At 40.0% G+C, this 12,155-nt stretch overlaps 1 long non-coding RNA gene across 1 annotated transcript in view; it reads right to left on the reverse strand.

The window, feature by feature from the left end:
• The window catches only part of LOC121955207, a 66,287-nt gene that overhangs the window by 34,850 nt on the left and 19,282 nt on the right, over positions 1 to 12,155 (reverse strand). Inside the window, exon 3 of the long non-coding RNA XR_006106615.1 lies at positions 6,411 to 6,489. This is a non-coding gene — a long non-coding RNA (uncharacterized LOC121955207). The remainder of the gene's footprint in view (positions 1 to 6,410; positions 6,490 to 12,155) is intronic.

Here is a 12,155-nt window from a genome sequence, read left to right on the forward strand (position 1 = left end):
GGTTCAATGGGTTCATCCATCAAGCCAAAGAAATACAAAGAACACTGGTGACATATCTGTGATGGCGAGATGGAAGTGCTTTCCATGTTGGAAAGTTTGACTTTTGTCCTTCTCAGGAAACATTATACTTGGTTTTAACTGAGCTGCACTATGGTTCCCTCAACTTAGTAGCATTAGCCGCAGTTAAAGTGCCATTGCCATTATGACACCTCGAGCTCTGTGTAAAACGTAAAGCAGGAAAGACATGATCATTGATGGCACAGGTGTGATGTCTCGACGACGTGTTTATGTGTGCGACCCACCTTAGGACATATAGATAGCATAGCTTTAGCACAGCGGCTAATTCAAAGAAAAAAACAAAGGCGACCATAAATGTCCGCCAACTGGGAAAACAATGAGATTTGGGAGTTTCTTACCCTCCGAGCAGAGGATCAGCTGTCATATAACAGAGATGTTGAATGATTTAAATGAATTATTTGTCACGTTAGAGGTAGATGCTTGTTTGTTTAAAGTCACGCCCATCATGCCTCTTTTGATTGCAGGATGCCACAATGCAGTGTATAATCCCAAACTGAGGCATAATGGTGCTGCTTGGTCCTCGCCCTCTTAGAAGTGGAGCTAAAAGTGTTTGGACAAGAGAGTGGAGCTAAAGGCCGTAACACACCAAACTGACGACGCATGTTAACAGCCCTCGTTGCCGTGATGTGTCCTGTACTGTTGGCCCTTGTCGGCTTTTTTCATTCGAATCGGTGGCCATGGAGCCCGTTGTTGAATGAAATCACTCTGACTGGCTCCTCAGCTCAACACATGAGAGGAGAAATGGAAGTAAAAAAATATGAACAGCTAAAGTCAAAAGAGAGTGAGATCGAAACAAGCTTATTACATAAGGTAAGACTGTTTTTCTTTACCTATTTAGCTCTTAACAAGACAGGTTTCCTAATGGGTTGTGTTTTTGTTCTGAACAAATGTCTCCATGGGTATATTGGGGTGAAAGTTGAGTGCTTTGCGACAGATCCATCACAGCAGCGTGCCCCCTCGCTGCTCGGTGCTGCTTCCTTGTTTTCTCCCGTCAGCGCACTGGTCGCGTGACCCGGCCTTTTGAACTACGAAGGATGTGTCCAAATTAGCTGCATTTATTTTTTTGTAGTAAAACGTACAAATCATTGATGAGAACAGCCTGAGACTGCATGAATTCTAATCGAGAAGTTTCAGCTGGTCTGCAGTACTCACCTCTAGATGCCACTAAAATCCCCCCTAAATCTTTCACGCTGATCCTTTAACTTATAAAAGGGCCATTCCACAATTGCAGGTACATTTCAAGTACATATAAAAATGACAAAATCGTAATGATCTTTTCCTTTAAACTGTATAAATTCTTATGGAACACTATTTAAATCTAACATTTCAGTATTAGCTGATCTTACACCTGTAATATTTAAAATCTTTATTCTGAAAATCAATGTACACCCAGTTAAATCAGTTAACTCTTTTACAGACAAATTAGGGCGAATATGTATACTCAGATTTGTTAACAAAAGAACATATGTAATGATCATTTTTGAGAGCAAAACCTAAACTAAACTGATGACCTGATGAGAACAGCGTGAAGGAGGACAGGAACATTTTGCTAAATGGTTTATTCAAGGCAACAGCAGACAAGTGTGTGATGTCAAAGGTTCATGTAAACAGCTTAACTCTCATCTGCCCTGCCGTAACTGGAGTCTGGCCAGCAGCCGGGTCACTGCGTGCATGTGAATACAGTCCTGATGTCAATACGGAATAAAAATAGCTAGTTTGTTGAATTTCTCACAAAAGTGTATCTAATTTTCCCGTATTTATTTGTAATGATGAATTGGATTTCTGAGAACACTCAGTTCTAGCATGACATTTGCAGCAGCTGTGCTCAGGCTCTGCTGTGAGTTGTGGTGAGGAGAAACAGGAAAAAGTAAGTCAGAAGGTCCATTACGCTTCTGTAAACACCCATTTGAAATTCTGCTCAGTCCTCTCCATCCTCTATGAATTTTTCAGTTTTGAGTAGGATGTGTTGTTCTCTGTTTCTCTGGGTGACAGTGCCAAATTAATCAGATTCAATAATGGTGGATCGAAGAACCTTCAGCATGAGTCACTATTCAACCTCACTAGATTCAAAACACATGGGTAGCCAGTCTCAGTGTTCACGGGTCAGAATCATTTTGTGGGGTGTGGGCCTCCAGTCAGAGGCCGGACCAGCAAGGCTTTTCAGCAACAGCACAACAATAGACACTGGGCTGAAAACCAGCCAAGGCTAACTGACATGAGTTTATGGTTATGCAACAAGCAGGGTATAACTCCATCCAGACGGTTTCAAGTTTTAAACATGCCCATTTTAACCCTTTGACATCACTTATTTGTGCTGCTTTCAGACACCTTTCATGAGTATTTAACCCTTTCAAAACTGAGCAAACTGGATTGATTTCTTTCAAAATGGGAAGAAGACAATGACCAATGAAAGAAAAAAAAAGACCCCAAAACTAGCAAGAAATGTATAAAAAACAGAAGAAAATTACCTAATTAGTTTAAAAGAAAGAAAGAAAAAAGAGTAAAAGAAATTTAAAGAACAAGGAAATTACCCATAATTTTGTAACATCATTTAAAATATGTAATTATAATAATATAAATAATATAATAATATGAATACTATTTTTTCCCTAGCTTTTTTTCCTTTTTCCTCAGACTTTTTGCCCTTGCTTTTTTTACTCCTTCTCTAGCTTTTAAAGAGCATTTTTCAAAATCTACTAATTTCTTGAATTTTTTCATGTTTTTGAAAAAAAACAACACTAAGTCTGAAAATAGTAAATTTAGCAAAAAACATTGTTTTTTTTTAAAGCTAGGAAATATGCCTGGGAAAAAAGCTAGGGTAAAACAAAATTCACACTACTACAATATTCTAATCATTTGTTAGCACTATCCTGGTTATTTCTTTATTTTCTTACTTGTTTTTTTTTTTTTTTTTTTGGTTGGTTGGTTTTGGGTTTGTTTCTTTCTGAATAATTTTCATAATTTTTTTGTACTTGTTTTTTTTAATTACAAATTTCTTCTTAATGTTTTAGGTCATTTCTTCTTTCCTTGCTTACTCCTTTCTTCTCATGTTTCTGAGAGTAGTCACATCAATTTCCCCAGAATTCAAAGGGTTAAATGCTCTTATAAAAGCCAGCCCTGTAAAACAACCTCAGCACATGGTTTACATTGCTGGACTTAGTGGCCTTGAATGTGCTGCAGAAACCAGGCAGAGAGAGGGAGCACGCATAGCTTTGAATCCAGCCCCGGGGCTGCTGAAGAACTTTTCAGCTCATTCTTGAAATACCTTACACTCCGAAGTTTGTTTAAATGTATCCAAAAAACAACCAACTCACTGCCAAGACAGAATATTTGGAATAAAAATCCAGAATTGAATATAAAACGCTTTTGTATGTCTGTAATTGAATTAGTCGGTTAGGAAAACAAAACCATGTCTCACCTTGGTCAGCAGAAGTCTACATCCCTGGCCTGCTGTCAGAGTATTCACCAGAACTATTCATGGGGTGATAATTAATCCTCAACCAAAGCCTGTATTCACTGTGAGCATTCCTTCGTTTTGGCTCTGCCTCCTTGGACAGAATTTTTTTCACGACCTTGTCCAGAACATTATGGTGCTGCTGATGGTCGGTATTGTGCCTGTTTCACCAGGACAGCTGTAATTACTAATGTTCCTGTTTACAGCTAGGAGACAAGATGAGCATATATGGTATCAAACACGCGCTGCTCTTTATGTCTCTTCTGTCTGTGTCTCAGTAATACAATCAATACACAGCAGATGCACATGTAAGGATGGCTGTAATACATGAACACTTATAGCACGATTTACAGTCATTAAGTCATTAGCTCATTTGTTTGTTAAATCTGCAATAAAAATCCACATGCATGACTTAAAGAAAGTCTCTGGTATGTCTTTGACATTTTGCATTCATTATGATCTTGTTGAAAAATGCATACAATTTGACAACCTGACTGTGAATTTCAAAGATGCCCCCCAGGGCTGTGTGCTCAGTCCCCTCCTGTTCACACTAAACACCCATGACTGCAAGTATGCGGATGACACCACTACCATTGGCCGTATTACAAACAACAACGAGACTTCGAATTCTACCATCTTGCAGAGTGGTGCACAGAGAACAACCTACTGCTCAATGTCAGTAAAACCAAGGAGCTGACTGTTGATTTTAGAAAGGAGGAGGGAAAGACGCACACCCCTGTCTACATCAGTAGAGCTGAGGTGGAGCAGGTGAACAGCTATAGGTTCCTTGGAATTACGATCACTGAGAGCCTATCTTGGTCATCACACATCAGCACCCAGGTTAAAAAAGCACAGAAAGACTCTGCTTCCTACAGAAACTTAAGAAGGCTATACTCCAGAGCAAGATCCTGGTTAACTTCTACAGAGGAGCAACAGAAAGCATACTGACCGGAAACAACATGAACTGGCATGCTTCATGCTCGGCCCAGGACAGGAAGGCTCTACAGCGGGCGAGTAAAACTGCGCAGAACATCACTGGTTCCCTTCTAAAGAGCATCAGTGACCTCGGTGAAGTGAGGTGTCTGCACAGAGCCCCAAAGATACTGAAAGACAGCCGCCACCCCAGCCACAGTCTGTTCACCCTGCTGCATTCTGGGAAAAGATACAGAAGTATGCGCTACAGAACCACCAGACTACAGAGCAGCTTCTTTCCCCAGGCTGTGAGACTCCTTAACTCCAAAAATGGAGCAGGATTTAAGGACAAATTTTAATTTATATTTTTTAAACTATGTTTGAAAAATGAGTAATACATCAACCTTGTACCTGGTACCCTGTAATAGCTCGGGTAATTAATTGAAGTCTTACAGTAATGCGTGAACACAAATCAAGCATATCCACCCACACACACACACACACACACACACACACACACAGATAGAGAGAGAGAGACAGCTACCCATGCTGCGCTGTGTGGTATTTCCTCAGTAATCTTCCAGCTGTTTTCTTTAGTATAGACCACAGAGCTGTCTGTCCGTCAGGCTGTGGGAAGATCCTTCTCTAAAACATCAGCTACAGTGAGAATCCCATCCATGTTTTCCTAAAAGTGCACTTTTCAGTCTTAGCAAATAGGTGCTACAGGGGCTGGTATTACATAATTTTGGGTCACTGTAAAGATATAATAAAGTGCTTGTAAAAGTGCCCATGACAGCACATAGCCCTGTTTTTATGAGACAGTTTACCGTGTCGCAGCAGCTGCCCTGAGGACAGGCAGGACTTTAAGACTCATTTTTTTAAAACCTTGAAAAAGGACCAGATGAACTGTGTGTGCTCATAACTCTTGGAAAGTTTTCGTAGTAATATTTCAAGACAGTGTTTGCTGTCAAGGGAGAGACGTCTGTTTATTCAAGGTTTTTTGATGGATGCTAGTGTCTTGAACATCTCCATTGTGCATAAACACTGTGAAACTTTTATAGTCCTCTGGGGAAATGAATCTGTCTACTCTGTGCTGAAATTTCATCCTCATCTTCAACACAAAATACCGTCCAACTGAGGATTGCCCTGATTGCAACAATAAGGTTTGAATGTGTCTGTAACAGGTCTGTATGCTTTAACATTTGTATCAGTCATTTCTCATTTGGGCTGTAAATTATTCATTTTTTATATTTTTGTCTTTCAAAGCCAACAATGTGGGTAGAATGTGGAGATAAAGTGTGGTGAACTTCTCTTCATCTAACCTGTGCCTGTATATCCGTCCCCCCTCCCTTGGTGAAACTCCATTGAATGACATAAAATATGTATAACAACATAATCCATATTTCTTGTCTAAAATGTTTTCAGAAACCTATTTTAATGGCCTTTGTAGCTGTAGTAGCGAGAGTTTGTGGACAGGAAGTGAGTGCCATACTGCTTCTGGCAAAGTGAAAATGGTAGCTGTCAAAAACTGTGAACAAGCATATCTAAACCAAGAAATATGAACCAACATTCTGTTGCTGAGTTGCCCATTTCTCACGTCAAATATTTTAAGGAACATGTTTTAGGTGTTCACCCATTCTGAGATTTTAACACACATCATTCACTTCAATTTTAGCCAGTGTCTTATTTCCAGCTTTTCTCATAGCGGTGGCACTGCCACTGTAACAGATCATAGTCAAAAACTGTTACACGTTTAAGGCCTGTGTCATCTGATGAGGTGATTGTCTCTTTCCATCATCCAAAACTGCCACTTTGCCTACAGTTAGCTAGCTAGCTTACTAATTCTACAATGCTTTTAGCGAACATAATTGTGATATCCTCACATTTAAACTGTTAGTTCCTAATGCTGACTACTTACCTGCTACTGTAGCAGGAAGAATCCTGTGTGACACATCATCAAACTTACCTTGGTTAAACCTGTTGCTGAGCTATTCATGGAGGGTCCACCAGGCGGAGATCACGTTTTGCTGTTTAGAGTGCATGTTCTGTAAGCAGAATAAGAATTACCAGAGTTAAAACAGGAAGCTTGATGTAAATGCTATGTGTGACATGTTGTGGACATTCGGTTCTTCCTAAGATGCAGCAGTTACAGTGACAGAAAATGAGCCGAACAAAGACGTCACTCATAGTACAGTGCTTTCCTGCGCTGTGACAAGAGCGTGTTGATGATGCATTACGTTGTTACATTTAACTCATGTAGCAGCTAGCTAGTTCACCAGCCACCATTCCTCAATGCTACCATTGTGTTACAGAAAGTGAAGAACACAGTAATCCAGGACTATCCACGTCCAAAGCTCTGTCAGCGTATAAGCGTGCATTTATTTCCAGAGAGCAATAGCCAACAGGGAAACACCAGCTCTTACATCGTCAGTCACTCTGGCCAATGCTGTAACTCACTCACCAAACAGTTCTCATTTTGAACTCATTATACGTCCACTCTGTAAGTGCTTTCGATTTACAAGCATAACTCCAAAAGCCACCTTTTATATCCACCTAAAATGCAGCTGGACGGCGTCAGTTGAGAACCTCGTGGATAGGTCCCACAAACAACTGACTTTCATGTGCGAGTCCGGAGTTTGCATCCCGTTAGGAATGGGAATGGGAATGTTATACGCCTAATCCTTACCATGTGACGGTCTGCATTGGTTGCCATGTTCCTATGTTGTGTAATCATAGCAACACGCATCCCACCATGTGTATTTGTTGACATCACTGTAAAGGCATCGCGGAGCGTAAACAGTTGACACAGAAGGATGTCTAAAGCGTCATTAATACGTAGATGAGTTGGGATGAGAATGTGTTACGATCATGGACAGAGTTTGGCACTCTTAAGACTGACCTCACATGCTTTGGTTCAGCCAAATCTATGTTCTACTTTCACAATCCTGTTATTTAGCCATATGGATCTAGCTCTTTTGCTATATATTGCTGAAGTGGAAAGCAAGATGGAGTAAATGCAGATGGCTACTGTAATCCTGTCACACATGTGGCTGCAAGAGGCATTAATGATTGTTTTCTGATATAATGCAACATATTTAAAAGGAAAAAAAAAAGTGGCCACTTACAAACCAGTTCCCGTCTTGAGCACTGAATTTGGAAACTATGGTAACTGTGACTACAAACAAACAACCACTCATCCCCCTACTGGTTTCCTGAAGTGTTGGTTCTAATTGTTCAAGAACTCCCTAAGCCCACCACCACCGCTTCCAAACACTTCCTGGTTCCTCCTCCGCAGCCATCAATCACACTCATTTGTTTTGAAACCCTCCTCCCCTCGGTGAGTCACAGCGCAAAGCCACAGCTGTCTGCCCAACACTTTTAGCTTCAGCATATGGGAATCAGTGAGATCTCTCCTGACACTGGGCCCATATCTCCTCAATGTGATCCAAAAAGCCCGAAACCAGATGTGGAGCTTCCGTTGCACAGTGTTCTATCTCACCATTGTGCCGTTCGGCTGTGCCAACAAACACACAAGTTAGAGCCCTGAGATTGATCTGCTGCTGATGACAGAATGACTGATTGTTGTGGAAAATCCAAACTCCATAATTCACATACGCTAATAAACTTTTTTGCCTGCAAGCCCCAAACAGACAGTTCGCTTTTCCACAGCTAAGTTTCAACTGTGTTTTCAACCAGGACTAACTGTGTTAAGCCTAATTGGCAAGGTGCATCCACCACGTGCTCCTTGAATTTGGCTGTTCAAAGTGGATGGATACAAGCTACAGTCTGTCTGGCGGAATATAATCAGATTCTGCTCAGAAAGTCACGCTCATTCTTTGTTTGGATGTTTGACCTCAAAGTTTTGCAAGGGCTGGGCTTTGCAGTCTGCAATTGCACATTTATTTACATTTTTGAAGCTCCAAAACCAAGACAGTAGGTTGAAAACCCTCCATGCAAAACAACAACGTGTCTATCCATGCACTGTGTGAATATGGAGGTAAATCTGTTCCATCTGATCCATATCTCGTGTTTGTTGACATAGCTGCAACATGAGCTGCAACCATGAGCTGACAGTTCCTGGCATCGGCATCATGTGACCAGTGGAGTGTAACTTGATTGGCTGAGTGTTGGTTTAACTTGATCGGGAATCAACTACTTTCCCTGGGTTCCCAGATGTTTAAACCAGAAATTTATAACTGGTATTTTGCTCTATTGAAACTGAGCGATTTAAACATATATCATATGGTTGTTTTTCTTGAATTTTTGACTCTGAATTTGTAAACATTGAAAAATATAGGTGGAAATTGTTGAAAATTTGAAGAACTAAATTCAGAGAAAAAAAATCAGGTACATAATTTCAATGCATAAATACTCAGTGCTTTCTTTATGTTTTCTTTTTTATCTCAGATTGAGTGGAAGAGATTCACTGCCACAGGTAAAATCGAAAAAAAAGATAATCGAACTGGAGCGGGCAAATCATTCTGAGGGAATTAAGTACCAGTATGTCAGACACAGCGGCAGCTACAGACAGCAGTTAAAAATCACATTACCCTGAAATATACATCCTGTGTTCTTAATTAATGTGTTGAGCAGTCATAACATTATATCTAAGGTATGTGCTCTCCCATTCCTCTATTCTGCAGTCATCTCAAAGATTTTTTTTTTTTTTGTGGGGGGGGGGTGAAGTATTTCTTTAAGTCTAGAATTTTACTTTTAGTATTCTGATATATACATGCCTGGGACTCAAAGTTATAAATCCCACCTTAATTGCATATCTTTTTATTTTTGCTGGCTAAAAAAAAAAAAATTGCAAAACGTACTTAATGTTCAAAACTTCAAAACAACTGCAGCCCTGAACATGAGATTTCAGCAGCAATATTGAAATTTTCGTAGAGAAGAGAAACCCATAAAAAAACTGCCTTAGTCTTGTGATCCTGTAGAGTTTTGGCCAATTTCATTCAAAAAAAAAAGTCATAAGAAGATAAGGAAATACCAAAACCAATTAATGAGCACAGAAAAAAAATGAAAAAAGCCAGCTCTCTCATCCTTTTTTTTTTTGATATCTTACTTCAGATGATGAAGCTGTTGCAATGGCTGGGCGTTACAGGCTTCATGATCAAGATAAATTGCTTGGAAAGCACCCCTACAAGACATATTACGCCTGTAACTGGGTTATATGATGCAGACTTGTGATAATTAGATAGAGTCAGTGTTTACAAGCTCCGTCTTCCTTTACTGAAGGGGAGGCTTTGGGAGGCTGAAACAACGTGACGTGCGGTTTCGCCTGCTGACCTGATCCCCAATGCACAGATTCAGCATGGATTTCTGCAGAATGCTCTTGGCAGTGGTAAAAATTCTTAGGTTGAATAACATATCAGTTGTTATTTAAAGAGGCAGTTTTGGAAATCACTCTAGATCCACACTTGTACGGTTTCAAAATTCATCAGTTGGGATCAGAGGAATCCCTGGATCAGGACGTTAGTCAGGAAGTCTTTGTTATTTTTAACAAAAAAGTACAACAAAAAAGTCTTTTTGTGCACTAAAAGAGAGCAGATTTTATGAATTAAAGGGGGTCAGCATCATTGTTGATAGACTTAACTGGAAAAAGCTGATTTAAAACACATGTCTGTCTAATAAGAGGAATGAGCCCCCTTAATACACCACAAACTCCCATATTTATCTACCCACACACACATACGCTCCAATATACTCCAGTCTTGGAACCCCGTCCAAACATAGTCTTCTAATTGTGGTCAATTTGAATAATAAAAAATAAATAAATAAAAAAAATAGAATAGAAAATTTACTTTTTAGGTCTTCTTTCATAATATTGCTGCAAATGTGCTTTTTAAAATTTTTGATAGAAATTGCCTAGAGGGGACCTGCATCCTTAAGCGATGTCTCTATCAAACAGGGGACCTCCATATACTGCAGTCAAACTGTCTAAAGTACACTAACAAAGTCTTTCTGTGCACCATAAGAGGGGAGATTATAGGAATAAAAGGGGGTCAGTGTTGACAGACTTAACTGGAAACAACAGACTTACAACTCACATTTCTGTCTGATTAGAGGAGAGATCCCCCTTCACACACCACCAACTCCCCTGCATTCTTACCCACCCACACACACACACACACACACACACACACACACACTGAAAGACATCCAATCAAAGAATCACACATACACACATGCTCAAAAATACACACACAATTGCACACTAATTTCCTGGCATGAAAGACAAGCTGAGGCGTCAGCTGAGGCGATCTCGCATGACTAGAGCACTCTCATCTGCTTTCACTTACTTCTCACCATCCCCATGTCATGACCCTGGCACACAGCACAACTGGCTCGGAAACTCGTTGCGTGGCTCGCAGGAGATCTTTCCAAATCTTGGTCTCCATGTTCTGTATTTGTCCCATCATTTCCTTTTTTTTGCTCTCATTTTCTGACCTTTTTTCTCCTCTATTTTTCCACTTTTTGTCTGAAACTAAGCATCTCTCACGTCTCTGTCTCAATCATCCACCCTATGACAAACAACAGATCACCATTGACTACACAGGCCACAGGACGCATCTTTCATCCTTTCATTACAGAAAGCGTGTTTCAGGTCAACACTGTCTCACAAAAACACAGGAAATGGATACAACTTCTCGACCATGCATTATGCGTTGGTGGGCATGAATGTGTTAAAATCACGTGATGGCAACAATGCCAATGCAAAATTTATTACAAAGGGTCGGAGGTTAGAACACATAGTTAACGTGGTTTACGTTGAGCAAAGGTTTCAGTTAAGTTTACATAAATACTGTGGTCTTCATTAAAAAAAAATTTGGGCAGGATAAAAGTTAAGTAAACTTACTTAATTTAGGCAGTTATGTAAAGTCACATAACTACGTTGACTTTTGTTATTCACAGTGGTCTTCTGGTTGAAAGTCCATGTTTGATTGACCAATCCACCCCTCTTGCTCTTTATACTTATTTACCCCTTCCCCGCCAAAATTAGCATGTGTGCGCAGTTTTTTTAAATACAGGTTATCCCGCTAATAATAGGCAATAGGCTCAACTTTAATTTAATTTCTTCTTAAGCCACGTTTAAGAAAAATGACAAAATAAATCTACATTGTCCCTTGTACCTTTCCAATTGCCAGGAGAGCAGGGCTGCGTACATGGCTCTGCAGCAGAGCATGTCTTTCTGTGTTTGCGGGTTGGCAGCATGGACAGAGGTCTGTGAAAACTTTACAGTAGTTACTTCTCCTTTATATATCTTTTACTTATACGGTCTCTCTTTCAAACGCAGTTTAAACGGATCTGGATCAATGTTTTAGTGCTGTTTAGGTGGAGATGGCAGGTAATTAGTTCAGGTACATGCATCTCCCCTGGTAAGGAGCCGAAATAAGCGCGTTTACCCAGGTGTTGTGTTTCCATCACTGCCAGTCAGGGCTGGAAGTGATAATTACCTGTGACTACTGCAGAGTCATGTGACGTGGGTGTAAATGCCGATTGTAACCTTTCCCGTGTGTGTTAAGAAGCAAGATGTTAGCAGTTTTTTTGTGCAGTGGAAAAGGGGCTACAGACACTCTTTTGACCATTTGTCCTATACATTATTGACAAAGTTAACATCTGATTAATAAAAAGGCTGGTTCCAAATCACCATAGCACCAATTAACTGTCATAAAAATATATATATATATATATATTCCATTTAGGG

Source organism: Plectropomus leopardus, chromosome 16 (genome assembly GCF_008729295.1).
Source record: "Plectropomus leopardus isolate mb chromosome 16, YSFRI_Pleo_2.0, whole genome shotgun sequence".
NCBI lineage: Eukaryota > Metazoa > Chordata > Actinopteri > Perciformes > Serranidae > Plectropomus > Plectropomus leopardus.